The sequence below is a fragment of the Ranitomeya variabilis genome, chromosome 2, assembly GCF_051348905.1.
Source record: "Ranitomeya variabilis isolate aRanVar5 chromosome 2, aRanVar5.hap1, whole genome shotgun sequence".
In the NCBI taxonomy this organism is placed as follows: domain Eukaryota; kingdom Metazoa; phylum Chordata; class Amphibia; order Anura; family Dendrobatidae; genus Ranitomeya; species Ranitomeya variabilis.
In genome coordinates this window covers 1,100,396,982-1,100,410,436 of record NC_135233.1, presented here as the reverse complement: position 1 = coordinate 1,100,410,436, position 13,455 = coordinate 1,100,396,982, and the positions used below count along the sequence as shown (strand labels likewise).

Sequence of the window (13,455 nt, the reverse complement as noted above, 5' to 3'; positions counted from 1 at the left end):
TGAATCTGCTTTTGGGCTCCTTCTGGTGGTGGCTAGTGGTACTGGTGACTCGGGTCTGTTTTCTTTCTCAGTTCACCTGTTTTCATCAGTAGTGGGGTGTTCCTATTTAATCCTGCTCTTCAGTCATTGCCTTGCCGGCCATCAATGTAACCAGAGCCTTTCTGTTGCATGTTCCTGCTCCTAGACTACTGATCAGCTAAGTTGGACTCTTAGTCCTAAGTTTGTTTGCATTTTTGTTCCAGTTTACAGTTAAGTCATTCTCTGTAGCTGGAAGCTCTTGTGGGCTGAAATTACCACTCCGGTGTCATGAGTTGACACATGAGTTTAAAGTAATTTCAGGATGGTATTTTAAAAGGGTTTTCAGCTGACCGTGCAGTTCCTTTTTGTATCTTTCTACTATCTAGTAAGCGGACCTCGCTTTGCTGAACCTACCTTCATACTGCGTATGTCTTTTCCTCTGAACTCACCGTCAATATATGTGGGGGGCTTCAGTCTCCTTTTTGGGGGAATTTCCCTAGAGGTAAGCCAGGTCTGTTTTTTCCTCTACTAGGGTTAGTTAGTCCTCCGGCTGGCGAGAGACGTCTAGGGATAAAACGTAGGCACGCCCCCCGGCCACTATTAGTTGTGTGGTAGGTTTAGCTCACGGTCAGCTCGAGATTCCATCACCCAAGAGCTCGTTCGTTATTTATGTGTCCTGACGTTCCCCTGCCATTGGGAACCATGACAGTATGGCCGGCCACGTGTTAAAACTGTTGGCAGAAGAAAGGAGAGAAAAAGAAGTCTGCAAATTTTTTTTTTTTTTCCCTCTGTGTTTGCTCTATAGTTGAATCAGTTGCATTTCAGCCCTAATTGCAGTCTTTGTCTCCCTCTCCTTCTAACCCTTGAATGGCTCTGATCTCACCTGCTTAAAATGGATCCTCAGAGTTTGGCTACAGGTTTGAATAATCTTGCCACAAAAGTTCAAAATTTACAGGATTTTGTTATACATGCTCCTATATCTGAACCTAGAATTCCTATACCAGAGTTTTTCTCCGGAGATAGATCTCGTTTTCTGAATTTCAAATATAATTGTAAATTATTTTTTTCTCTGAGACCTCGCTCCGCTGGAGATCCCGCACAGCAGGTTAAGATTGTAATTTCCTTGCTGCGAGGTGACCCTCAAGATTGGGCATTTGCATTGGCACCAGGGGATCCTGCGTTGCTCAATGTGGATGCGTTTTTTCTGGCTTTGGGGTTGCTTTATGAGGAACCTAATTTAGAGATTCAGGCTGAAAAAGCCTTGATGGCCCTATCTCAAGGGCAAGATGAAGCTGAAATATACTGCCAAAAATTTCGTAAATGGTCTGTGCTTACTCAGTGGAATGAGTGCGCTTTGGCGGCGAATTTCAGAGAGGGTCTCTCTGATGCCATTAAGGATGTTATGGTGGGGTTCCCTGCGCCTACAGGTCTGAATGAGTCCATGACAATGGCTATTCAGATTGATCGGCGTTTGCGGGAGCGTAAACCTGTGCACCATTTGGCGGTGTCTTCTGAGAAGGCGCCAGAGAATATGCAATGTGATAGAATTCTGTCCAGAAGCGAACGGCAGAATTTTAGGCGAAAAAATGGGTTGTGCTTCTATTGTGGTGATTCAACTCATGTTATATCAGCATGCTCTAGACGCACAAAGAAGGTTGATAAGTCTGTTTCAATTGGCACTTTACAGTCTAAGTTTATTCTATCTGTGACCTTGATTTGTTCATTATCGTCAATTACCGCGGACGCCTATGTCGACTCTGGCGCCGCTTTGAGTCTTATGGATTGGTCCTTTGCCAGGCGCTGTGGGTTTAATCTAGAGCCTCTGGAAGTCCCTATACCTCTGAAGGGTATTGATTCTACGCCATTGGCTAGTAATAAACCACAATACTGGACACAAGTGACTATGCGTGTGACTCCAGACCATCAGGAGGTGATTCGCTTCCTTGTGTTGTACAATCTACATGATGTTTTGGTGCTCGGATTGCCATGGTTACAATCTCATAACCCAGTCCTTGACTGGAAAGCAATGTCTGTGTTAAGCTGGGGATGTCAGGGGGCTCATGGGGACGTACCTTTGGTTTCCATTTCATCATCTATTCCCTCTGAGATTCCGGCATTTTTGTCTGATTATCGTGATGTTTTTGAGGAGCCTAAGCTTGGTTCACTCCCTCCTCACAGAGATTGCGATTGTACCATAGATCTGATTCCAGGCAGTAAATTTCCAAAGGGTCGTTTGTTTAATTTATCCGTACCTGAACATGTTGCTATGCGAGAGTATATTAAGGAGTCTCTGGAAAAGGGACATATTCGTCCTTCTTCATCTCCCTTAGGAGCCGGTTTTTTCTTTGTATCTAAAAAAGATGGCTCTTTGAGGCCGTGTATTGATTATCGACTCTTGAATAAAATTACAGTCAAATATCAGTATCCTTTGCCACTGCTGACTGATTTGTTTGCTCGAATAAAGGGGGCTAAGTGGTTCTCTAAGATTGATCTTCGTGGGGCATATAATTTGGTGCGAATTAAGCAGGGGGATGAGTGGAAAACCGCATTTAATACGCCCAAGGGCCATTTTGAGTATTTGGTGATGCCTTTTGGTCTTTCAAATGCCCCTTCAGTCTTTCAGTCCTTTATGCATAACATTTTCCGTGAGTATTTGGATAGATTTGTGATTGTGTGTCTGGATGATATTTTGGTTTTTTCGGATGACTGGGACTCCCATGTCCAACGGGTCAGGAGGGTTTTTCAGGTTTTGCGGGCTAATTCCTTATGTGTGAAGGGTTCTAAGTGTATTTTTGGGGTTCAAAAGATTTCTTTTTTGGGGTACATTTTTTCCCCTTCTTCCATTGAGATGGATCCTGTCAAGGTTCGGGCTATTTGTGATTGGACGCAGCCTACTTCTCTTGAGAGCCTGCAGAAGTTCTTGGGCTTTGCTAATTTTTATTGTCGATTTATAACTGGTTTTTCGGATGTTGCTAAACCTTTGACTGATTTGACTAAAAAGGGTGCGGATGTTACTGATTGGTCCCCTGCTGCTGTGGAGGCCTTTCGGGAGCTTAAGCGCCGCTTTTCTTCTGCCCCTGTGTTGCGTCAGCCTGATGTTGCTCTTCCTTTTCAGGTTGAGGTCGACGCTTCCGAGATCGGAGCTGGGGCGGTTTTGTCGCAGAAAAGTTCCGACTGCTCCGTGATGAGACCTTGTGCGTTCTTTTCTCGAAAATTTTCGCCCGCCGAGCGAAACTATGATATTGGTAATCGGGAGCTTTTGGCTATGAAGTGGGCTTTTGAGGAGTGGCGTCATTGGCTTGAGGGGGCTAGACATCAGGTGGTGGTATTGACCGATCACAAGAATCTGATTTATCTTGAGTCTGCCAAGCGCCTGAATCCTAGACAGGCGCGCTGGTCGTTGTTTTTCTCTCGGTTTAATTTTGTGGTCTCATACCTACCAGGTTCTAAAAATGTGAAGGCAGATGCCCTTTCTAGGAGTTTTGAGCCTGATTCCCCTGGTGATTCTGAACCTACAGGTATCCTTAAGGATGGGGTGATATTATCTGCTGTTTCCCCAGACCTGCGACGGGCTTTGCAGGAGTTTCAGGCGGATAGACCTGATCGTTGCCCGCCTGGTAGACTGTTTGTTCCTGATGATTGGACCAGCAGAGTCATCTCGGAGGTTCATTCTTCTGCATTGGCAGGCCATCCTGGAATCTTCGGTACTAGGGATTTGGTGGCTAGGTCCTTCTGGTGGCCTTCCCTGTCTCGAGACGTACGAGTTTTTGTGCAGTCTTGTGATGTTTGTGCTCGGGCCAAGCCTTGTTGTTCTCGGGCTAGCGGATTGTTGTTATCCTTGCCTATTCCGAAGAGGCCTTGGACTCACATCTCTATGGATTTTATTTCTGATCTCCCTGCTTCTCAGAAAATGTCTGTCATCTGGGTGGTGTGTGACCGTTTTTCAAAGATGGTTCATTTGGTACCCTTGCCTAAGTTGCCTTCCTCATCCGAATTGGTTCCTCTGTTTTTTCAAAATGTGGCTCGCTTGCATGGTATTCCGGAAAATATCGTTTCTGACAGGGGGACCCAGTTCGTGTCTAGATTTTGGCGGGCATTCTGTGCTAGGATGGGCATTGATTTGTCTTTTTCGTCTGCGTTCCATCCTCAGACTAATAGCCAGACTGAGCGAACTAATCAGACCTTGGAGACTTATTTGAGGTGTTTTGTGTCTGCGGATCAGGATGACTGGGTTGCCTTTTTGCCGTTGGCAGAGTTTGCCCTCAATAATCGGGCTAGTTCTGCCACTTTGGTTTCTCCTTTCTTTTGCAATTCGGGGTTTCACCCTCGTTTTTCTTCCGGTCAGGTGGAGTCTTCGGATTGTCCGGGGGTGGATACTATGGTGGATAGGTTGCATCGGATTTGGGGACAGGTGGTGGACAATTTGAAGTTGTCCCAGGAGAAGACTCAGCATTTTGCTAACCGCCGTCGTCGTGTTGGTCCTCATCTTCGTGTTGGGGACTTGGTGTGGTTGTCTTCCCGTTTTGTCCCTATGAGGGTTTCTTCTCCTAAGTTTAAGCCTCGGTTCATCGGTCCTTATAGGATTTTGGAGATTCTTAACCCTGTATCCTTTCGTTTAGACCTTCCGGCATCTTTCGCTATCCATAATGTCTTCCATCGGTCGTTGTTGCGGAGGTATGAGGTGCCGGTTGTTCCTTCTACTGAGCCTCCTGCTCCTGTGCTGGTTGAGGGTGAATTGGAGTATGTTGTAGAGAAAATCTTGGACTCCCGTATTTCCAGACGGAGACTACAATATCTGGTTAAGTGGAAGGGCTATGGTCAAGAAGATAATTCTTGGGTAACTGCTTCTGATGTTCACGCCTCTGATTTGGTTCGTGCCTTTCATAGGGCTCATCCGGATCGCCCTGGTGGTTCTTGTGAGGGTTCGGTGCCCCCTCCTTGAGGGGGGGGGGTACTGTTGTGAATCTGCTTTTGGGCTCCTTCTGGTGGTGGCTAGTGGTACTGGTGACTCAGTTCACCTGTTTTCATCAGTAGTGGGGTGTTCCTATTTAATCCTGCTCTTCAGTCATTGCCTTGCCGGCCATCAATGTAACCAGAGCCTTTCTGTTGCATGTTCCTGCTCCTAGACTACTGATCAGCTAAGTTGGACTCTTAGTCCTAAGTTTGTTTGCATTTTTGTTCCAGTTTACAGTTAAGTCATTCTCTGTAGCTGGAAGCTCTTGTGGGCTGAAATTACCACTCCGGTGTCATGAGTTGACACATGAGTTTAAAGTAATTTCAGGATGGTATTTTAAAAGGGTTTTCAGCTGACCGTGCAGTTCCCTTTTGTATCTTTCTACTATCTAGTAAGCGGACCTCGCTTTGCTGAACCTACCTTCATACTGCGTATGTCTTTTCCTCTGGACTCACCATCAATATATGTGGGGGGCTTCTGTCTCCTTTTTGGGGGAATTTCCCTAGAGGTAAGCCAGGTCTGTTTTTTCCTCTACTAGGGTAAGTTAGTTCTCCGGCTGGCGAGAGACGTCTAGGGATAAAACGTAGGCACGCCCCCCGGCCACTATTAGTTGTGTGGTAGGTTTAGCTCACGGTCAGCTCGAGATTCCATCACCCAAGAGCTCGTTCGTTATTTATGTGTCCTGACGTTCCCCTGCCATTGGGAACCATGACAGCCTGCTATAACTAGAAAGCAGAAGGATACAAAAGGGGTCTGAGCGGTCAGCAAAAAACCCTAATCAAAAACCATCCTGAGATTACAAGCACCCATGTGCCAACTCATGGCACATGGGGAGCACCTCAGCCCACTAGAGCTTCCAACTAGCATAGAGTAATATTTAGCAAGCTGGACAAAAAACAAAACAACTGAAAAGCATAACTTAGCTTATCCTGAGAGATCTGGAAGCAGGTAGTCAGAACCAAACTGAGCACATCTGAGTACATTGATAGCCGGCAAGGGAATGACAGGAAAGCCAGGTTAAATAGGAAACACCCAGCCTCTGATGGACAGGTGGAAACCAGAGACCGCAACCCACCAAAGTCACCCAGTACCAGTTGTAACCACCAGAGGGAGCCCAAAAACAGAATCCACAACAGGGGAGTGCAGCACCCCAGAGTCCTGGTCGTTGCAGTACTGACGCTCCGCCACTAAGGGGAGTGATGGTACGTCTGATGGCACTAAAGGAGTTCACCTGACCAGGTATCACAGTCACACATTACACTTCACACTCTGGCCACCAGGGGGAGCAAAGGGTTCTATGTATTAGGCCACTCCTCACAATCTGGTAAAACTGGGGGCTGGATAGGGTTAGCCAGAATCTGACTGGGTTGGATCCAGGCAACATCCTGTGGCAGAGGGTGTTGCGGGGGAAGATTCAGGGGGGTCCCTGTCAGGGGTGGGATCCTGACAGAGGCCTGGCGAAAAGGACAGAACGTTACAGAACCGCGCCTGCACCTGATTGCGGCGGTATCTTAAGGAAGGATAAGAAGCGAGGTTTATTGTGGAGAAGTGAGAAATGAAATCGCAGCAAAAAGGAGATAAACCAGTAGGAGTCGTGCCTTAAGATCGTGGCAACATCCTACTGAGGCGCGTAGCCGGTGGCCGAAACGCCGAGGAAGTATTAGGCTCCAAGCAATACTTCAAACAGAGGCAGGACAGTTGACTTTAGGTTGGCTGTCTCACCTAAATCACCTAAGCAGACATAGGAGGCAATTGTGGGAGAGGGGTGACGCTAGGGTCCCGGAAGAACTCCAGGCCTACCCATCATACGGGTGCGTCCTAGCCATATCATCTGGGGGACGGAGAAGAACATCAGAACAGATACAAGTTGTGAGAAAGAACATCAGAAACAGACACAACAGTTGTGAGGACTATCCCATGGTGCTCAGCAGGGAGGTACTACAACACACAGGCGCTAGAAGGTAGGCACTGATTTCCACCTGCAAAGGGAACTCTGGATGTGCCATCGGACCGGCCGGTCTCAGCCAGCCCTGTTAGCAGTGCTCTGTATTGCGGATCCTGAAGCCTTCAGTAAAGAGGTAAAGAGACTGCAACCCTGTGTCCTCGTTATTCATCGCGACCTGCACTACGCACCCTCAACACACCTTTCATTGGACGCCCCTTAGCAGGGTCACGGACCGGGTCTAGCCACCGTGACAACCCCAGGACCGAGACTGAGAGGCCCGGTACCGAGTACCCCGCGGCCCTGCGTCTGGGGGCGCTCCATGGTACATGTGCAAGGTAGCCAAGCTTCAGAGCTGCCACCAGATTTCAGCCATTGTCACACATGACCATGCCTGGTTGTAGGTTCAGGGGCGAGAGCCACAGATCAGTCTTATCTGTTAGACCTTTCAACAACTCTGCAGCAGTGTGCGGTTTGTCACCTAAGCAGATTAGCTTCAGTAGAGCTTGTTGCCACGTGGCCGAGGCAGTGCTGCAGTGCTTCCAGCTGGCAACTGATGTTGATGTTTCTGAGATAGAGGGTGAGGAGAAGGAGAAAGTGCAGAAACTGCTGTAGAAAGTGGGGACAACCCTGATTGAACCATGGCCCTCAATCCTCTGTGTCGATAGCACGTCTTCCTTTCCAGGGTCCAACTGGGTCCCGGCTTCCACAATGTTCACCCATTGTGCCATCAGGGAAATGTAGAGTCCCTTGCCACAAGCACTTGTCCACATGTTTAAGTGGACCCTTCCAGTCACAGCATTGGTTGGAGCACGGCTGATGTTTTGGGACATGTGCTTGTGTAAGGTGGGGCCAGCACACCGGGAGAAATAGTGGTGGTGAGGGACAGCTGCCGCCATGAGGTTGTGGAAAGGTTCTGTCTCCACAAGCCTAAACAGCAATATTTCCAGTGGCCATTTAGCATTGTAGCCTATGGGTGGGTGGTTGCGTATTTACGCTTGCGTTCCAAGGACTGGGGTAGGGACAACTGAGTGATGCGCTGGGAAAAGGATGTGGACGTGGTGGCTGACAGTGGTTGCAAATGTGCAATGACAGGTGCAGGGTGGGAGGCATCCTTGTCTATGTCATGGACAGGGGATTAGCGTGCACATAGAACAGGAGAAGAGGCAATGGTGTCACCTGCAGATACTGTTTCTGGACCCTGGAGTTCGGCCAAAGTAGTTGGGTGCTTTGCTTGCATGTGCCTGAGCATGCTGGTGGTGGTCAGGCTGGTAGTTTTGCTGCCCCTGCTGATGCTGGCATGGCAGGTGTTACAAATGGCCTTTTTTGCATTAACTGGACTGTCTTTAAAAAAGTGCCAGACTCAAGAATACCTAAACCTTGGCTTGGCAACTTCAGCCGTGTTGGTACTCTGGGGACAGTGGCCCGCCTCGTGTCTCTGGCTACCCCACTGCCTCTTCTTGCCTGTTGTGGTGCTGCAGATTTCTCATCCTGTGAGCTGCTGACCTCGCACTGCATGTCACCTTCCCAGGTTGGGTCAGTGACTTTATCGTCCACCACCTTGTCTTCCACTTCTGCACACTGGTCCTAGTGCTGACTTGCTGACTTAACAACGCCACTTGTTGGCAATTGTGTCTCATCATCATCCAGCTCTTGTGACAGTATTTGCATTTTCCCACTGTCGCCTTCTTGGGAGCGTGGCTGCTCAAATACTTGAACATCGCTACATGCAAAGTCCTCATGTCCTGCTTGAAATGGGTAGGGCATGAGGCCAGAATCTATAAATGGAAATATGAACAGCTCTTTGGAGTGTCCAAGTGTAGGATCACAGTCTCCATGCACTTGGCATGGTGGCAGGAAGGAGGATCAGGGTGAGTATTATGTGGTCCAGACTCACAACTACTGAGACTGGAACGTGTGGAAGACAGGGTGGTGTTGCAAAGTGACTGGAAGCAGTATCTGCTATTCATCCAACAACCTTTTACAGTAGTCTGGCTTCAAGAGTGGTATTCTGCCCCCCCCTTATAATGTAGGACAGGAAGCTAGATCGACATGATGTTTGTTTGTTGTGCTCTTGTAACAAGGTGACCCGGGGTGATAGTCCCAGCCGAGTCAACTAAGCCACAGTCAGTAGACACCCCGGCACCTTGCACAGAGAAAGGCAGAACAAACGTATTAAAGTCACCACTGCAGTCCAACAGGGATAGCAATTTTTAATAACAGAGTTAAATAAAGTACAAACACTTGCTTCCTGCTCTCTCCCTAGCCGTACCCACAACAGCCACGACGGCCTAAAGAGGTGGCAGTCCCCCATTTCAGAATCTGGATGCTTAAAGTCCCTTTGGGCGGGGCCCTTACATGGTCCTGGTGCCTGTGTTCCAGTCTTTGTTTCAGGGCAACCGATCCTATTCCCCTCCTGGGGTCTGGCAATGCCCATGTTAATGTCTTAGGTCCGGGGCAACAGATTCTATCCACTTCTGGGGTCTGGCAATGCCCCAGCTGTTGAGAGTTCATGCAAAGTGACATACACTCCACTAGTTGGCAGCAGAGAGGTGAGTGGGCTGAATGTATGGCTAAGCAGCAGACTGGTAGTAACACAGCGAAGCAATCACTAGATGACAGAGGAGTAGACAGAGAGCCAGGTAGACACCAGAGGTCATTGAAGTACAAAGAAGGGCAAAGAAAAAGACAAAGTCGGAAGCGAGCCAAGGTCAGTAACTGGTCACTAATAGAGATATCAGCAGGGAGAGGCTGAATCAAGTCAAAGATGAGAGTAAGTCAAATACAGGGAAATCCCAACTCACAGAGAGATGAGAAGCAGACACGGGTCAGGATAAGGTAAGCAGACATAGGAAGGGTCAGGTGAACAGAGCAGGACAGATCAAGAACTCTCCAGAGCCAGCTACTCACACCGAAGGCAAGAAATATAACTGGCACTGCACACAGGTAGCAAGACCGAGATATAGCACACCGGAAATGGGAACGAAGCAGGGAAGGTTAACCCCTGACATGATCAGACTGGGAAAGGAGAAACAAGGAAATCCCTGCCTGAATCATGACAGTAATGCTATTTGTAACCAAAGTTTTTTGTGTGTTTTGAGGCTCAACTGTAGCATGATAAATGCTGTATAAAATGTCACTGTTGAAAAAAATTGCAGTATGCCAGCAATATATTCCCACCTCAGATGAACGTATAACACTGCAGTATCAATATAGCAATGTGATTTGTAAAACAAATAATTTTGGGGGGTGTTATGAGGCACAGCTCTAGCATGATAAATGCAGTATAAATTTTTACTACTGAAAACATTTGCAGTATTACTATTGCAGGAAATTCTGCCCACCTGAGATGGACTGTTTACACTGCAGTATCAATATAGCAATGCGATTGAAATCCAACCAAGTCTGGCTGTAGCTTTTAACACACAACTGCCGCAGTATAAATGGTGTATAATATTTCCCTGCTCAGAACAATTTGCAGGATTAAGAGAAGAAAAAAAAGATTATTAGCCCTGAGAAGGGGTTTTGGTTTGAGTTGCAGCATGAAGGACATACAATTCACGCTATCCTGTCCTACCCTATTCCTTCAGCACAATCTCTGCATAAGAGCTGCTAACAGCAGTATTACTATTAATTATCATTAGCCCTAAGAAGGGCTGTTGTTGTACTGCATAGAAAAATAATTGTGGTTGAATCCCTGGCTAATACACAGCTACAATCCAATGTGCCAAGCATGGTGTCATGGGTCTTATATAGACCTGATGAAGCTATGTGGTTAGCCAATCACAGTAATGCCACAACAAAGATGGCTGCGACATTGCAGTGACTGGCAGGCAATCTCCACATGTTCATTGGCTATCTACAAAACTATATATGCAAATATGCGGGGTGGGGACTCGAGCTCCAGCTCGAACATTAAAAAACACTCGCCGAGTAGCGAGCATCCCAAGCACCCTGATGTTCGAGCAAGTGATGAGTATTGATGAGCACACTCGCTCATCACTAGCCTCAAAGTCACCAACAACCGATCAAGAGTCACATCACTCTACCCAGACGAAATAAGCCAGCTTCTTTCCCTCTAGCAACTGTCACTAACTACCAAATCTCGGCGCTGCGAATACAACCTCTCGCCATTGACCTCTACGGGCCAGATCATATAATACATCACATATCTTCAACAATACAGTAAACTGTGATTAACCCTTGCACTTGTATTTATATAACTTTACGGTGGCCTACCTGAACCGCTGTGTATTTATCACCTCTATTGCCCTTCCCCTGCCGGGTGCACCTGTCAGTGGTATGGCAGCTATTTTTGTGTGGCTCAGTTCGTTGATGGTGGAAGTTCTATGCTGAATAAACCTGCCATCGCCACCTCTCCATGGTTAGCCATTGCCACCTCTCCATGGTCAGCCATGGCCACCTCTCCATAGTCTGCCTTGGCCACCTCTCCATGGTCAGCCATCGCCACCTCTCCTTGGTCAGCCATGGCCACCTCTCCATGGTCAGCCATCGCCACCTCTCCATGTTCAGCCATCGCCAACTCTCCATGGCCTGTCTTGGCCACCTCTCCATTGTCAGGCATTGCCACCTCTCAACATTCAGCCATTGCCACCTCTCCATGTTCAGCTATTGCCAACTCTCCATGGCCTGCCTTGGCCACCTCTCCATTGTCAGCCATGGCCACCTCTCCATGGTCAGCCATCGCCACCTCTCCATGTTCAGCTATCGCCAACTCTCCATGGCCTGTCTTGGCCACCTCTCCATTGTCAGGCATTGCCACCTCTCAACATTCAGCCATTGCCACCTCTCCATGTTCAGCTATTGCCAACTCTCCATGGCCTGCCTTGGCCACCTCTCCATTGTCAGCCATGGCCACCTCTCCATGGTCAGCCATCGCCACCTCTCCATGTTCAGCTATCACCAACTCTCCATGGCCTGCCTTGGCCACCTCTCCATTGTCAGCCATTGCCACCTCTCCACGTTCAGCCATTGCCACCTCTCCACGTTCAGCCATTGCCACCTCTCCATGGTCAGCCATAGTGATCTCTCCAAGGTCAGCAGCACCTGGCATAATGGGCTGAGTTTCACTTACAAAAACTCTGAGCTAACAGCCAAGTGGTAAATTTTATGCATATAGTAACCAGCCGTAATGAACGCTACAGCTATGAGGAAACCCAGACAGACACATGAATCTTAAGATTGTGAGTGTAAGTGTTACTGCATTGGACACAAGAAAATGATGCTGATTTGTTTTGTTGTTTTATGGTATACAAGCATCATTTAACACATTAATTGTTATTAAGTGCAGACCACACTTTATAGCAGTGGAGAGTTAGGAAAAGTTCCAAAAAGTTATGGAAAGTTGGAAAAGTAAATTCAAATTCCAAACTTGCACTTGACAATTAGGACTACACATGCCGGTGTCACTCTACTTTTCCATTGTGTTGACATTAAAGATAAAAGTAAAAACCATTTCTTACCCGTGGACACTGAAGTGCAGGTTATTTGCTCCCGTGATATATATTTGCGGATAACCCCGAGTCTTGTCCAAGCAGATGCCCGAGTCGTCGCTTACTGCTCAATGCACCGGATCATGAAGTCTGAGGTATGTATAGGAAGAACGAAGTCGTTGTCACAATTTATTATCTGTTCTAACCAACTATGGATCTGCTCAGTGATGACCGCCATATACGGCACATGTAAAAAACTCCAATAATCCTTCTATAATCCAGAGGATATGTGATGGTTGGCACAGCGGGTCTGGAACGGCTGCAGCTTCTTGTTGTGATGTAGCACAGTAACTGAATGTGGCGTCTCACAAAGAAAAAAAGGGGTTTGGTTCCGTGTCGCCGGTTGGAAGAACAAAATAATAACCTTGTAGTTATGAGACCTATTAATGGCAGCAAAAATAAAATAAACAATGTTACAGAGCGGCTTTCAGGACGTCTTAGGTCTCTTCCTCAGGTGTCAGGGATAACAAAGTATCTGAAGAAACACAAATATATGGTGATGGAGCAGTGGTGAAGCACGTGGTAGGGGAGATGATCACTGTCATGCAGTATGACCTTTTTTCCCTTGGGTATTTGTAAATATTAAATAAACTGCTAGTAATATTCATTATTATAAACCTGTGGGATATTTGTACATTTAACTTTATCAGCTAAATAATTCTATGAAACATTTCATGTCCATGCACACAGGCAATTACTGTACCTACTACTATAGGATCAGACTTGTGAAACTTCCATGATTAGCTCAGCTGATCTATAAATTGTCCTCTAGTTATTCCCTTCAGCGAACGCCACAAAAAAACACAAACAAAGAAGCAAACCATGTTCCACCATCATACCGCTTGGAAAAAGTGGAATAAAACGCGATCAAAAAATCAAATGTAAATAAAAATGGTACCGCTGAAAACGCCATCTTGTCCCGTAAGAAAACAACATCAGCGGAAAAATAAAACAAGATATAACTCTCAGAATAAGGCGATGCAAAAATAATTATTTTTTCTATAAAAGTTTTTATTGTGTAAAAGCGG

General features: G+C 47.0%; 1 protein-coding gene across 2 annotated transcripts in view; it reads right to left on the bottom strand.

Moving 5' to 3' along the window:
* Positions 1–12,910, bottom strand: part of LOC143808795 (fucolectin-4-like) — a 93,113-nt gene extending 80,203 nt beyond the window's left edge. The window contains exon 1 of one of the 2 annotated variants that reach the window (XM_077291837.1): positions 12,398–12,910. The gene's annotated coding sequence lies outside the window, so the exon portion shown is untranslated. The remainder of the gene's footprint in view (positions 1–12,397) is intronic. The other variant, XM_077291836.1, reaches the window with a different exon arrangement.
* Positions 12,911–13,455: the final 545 nt, after the last annotated feature.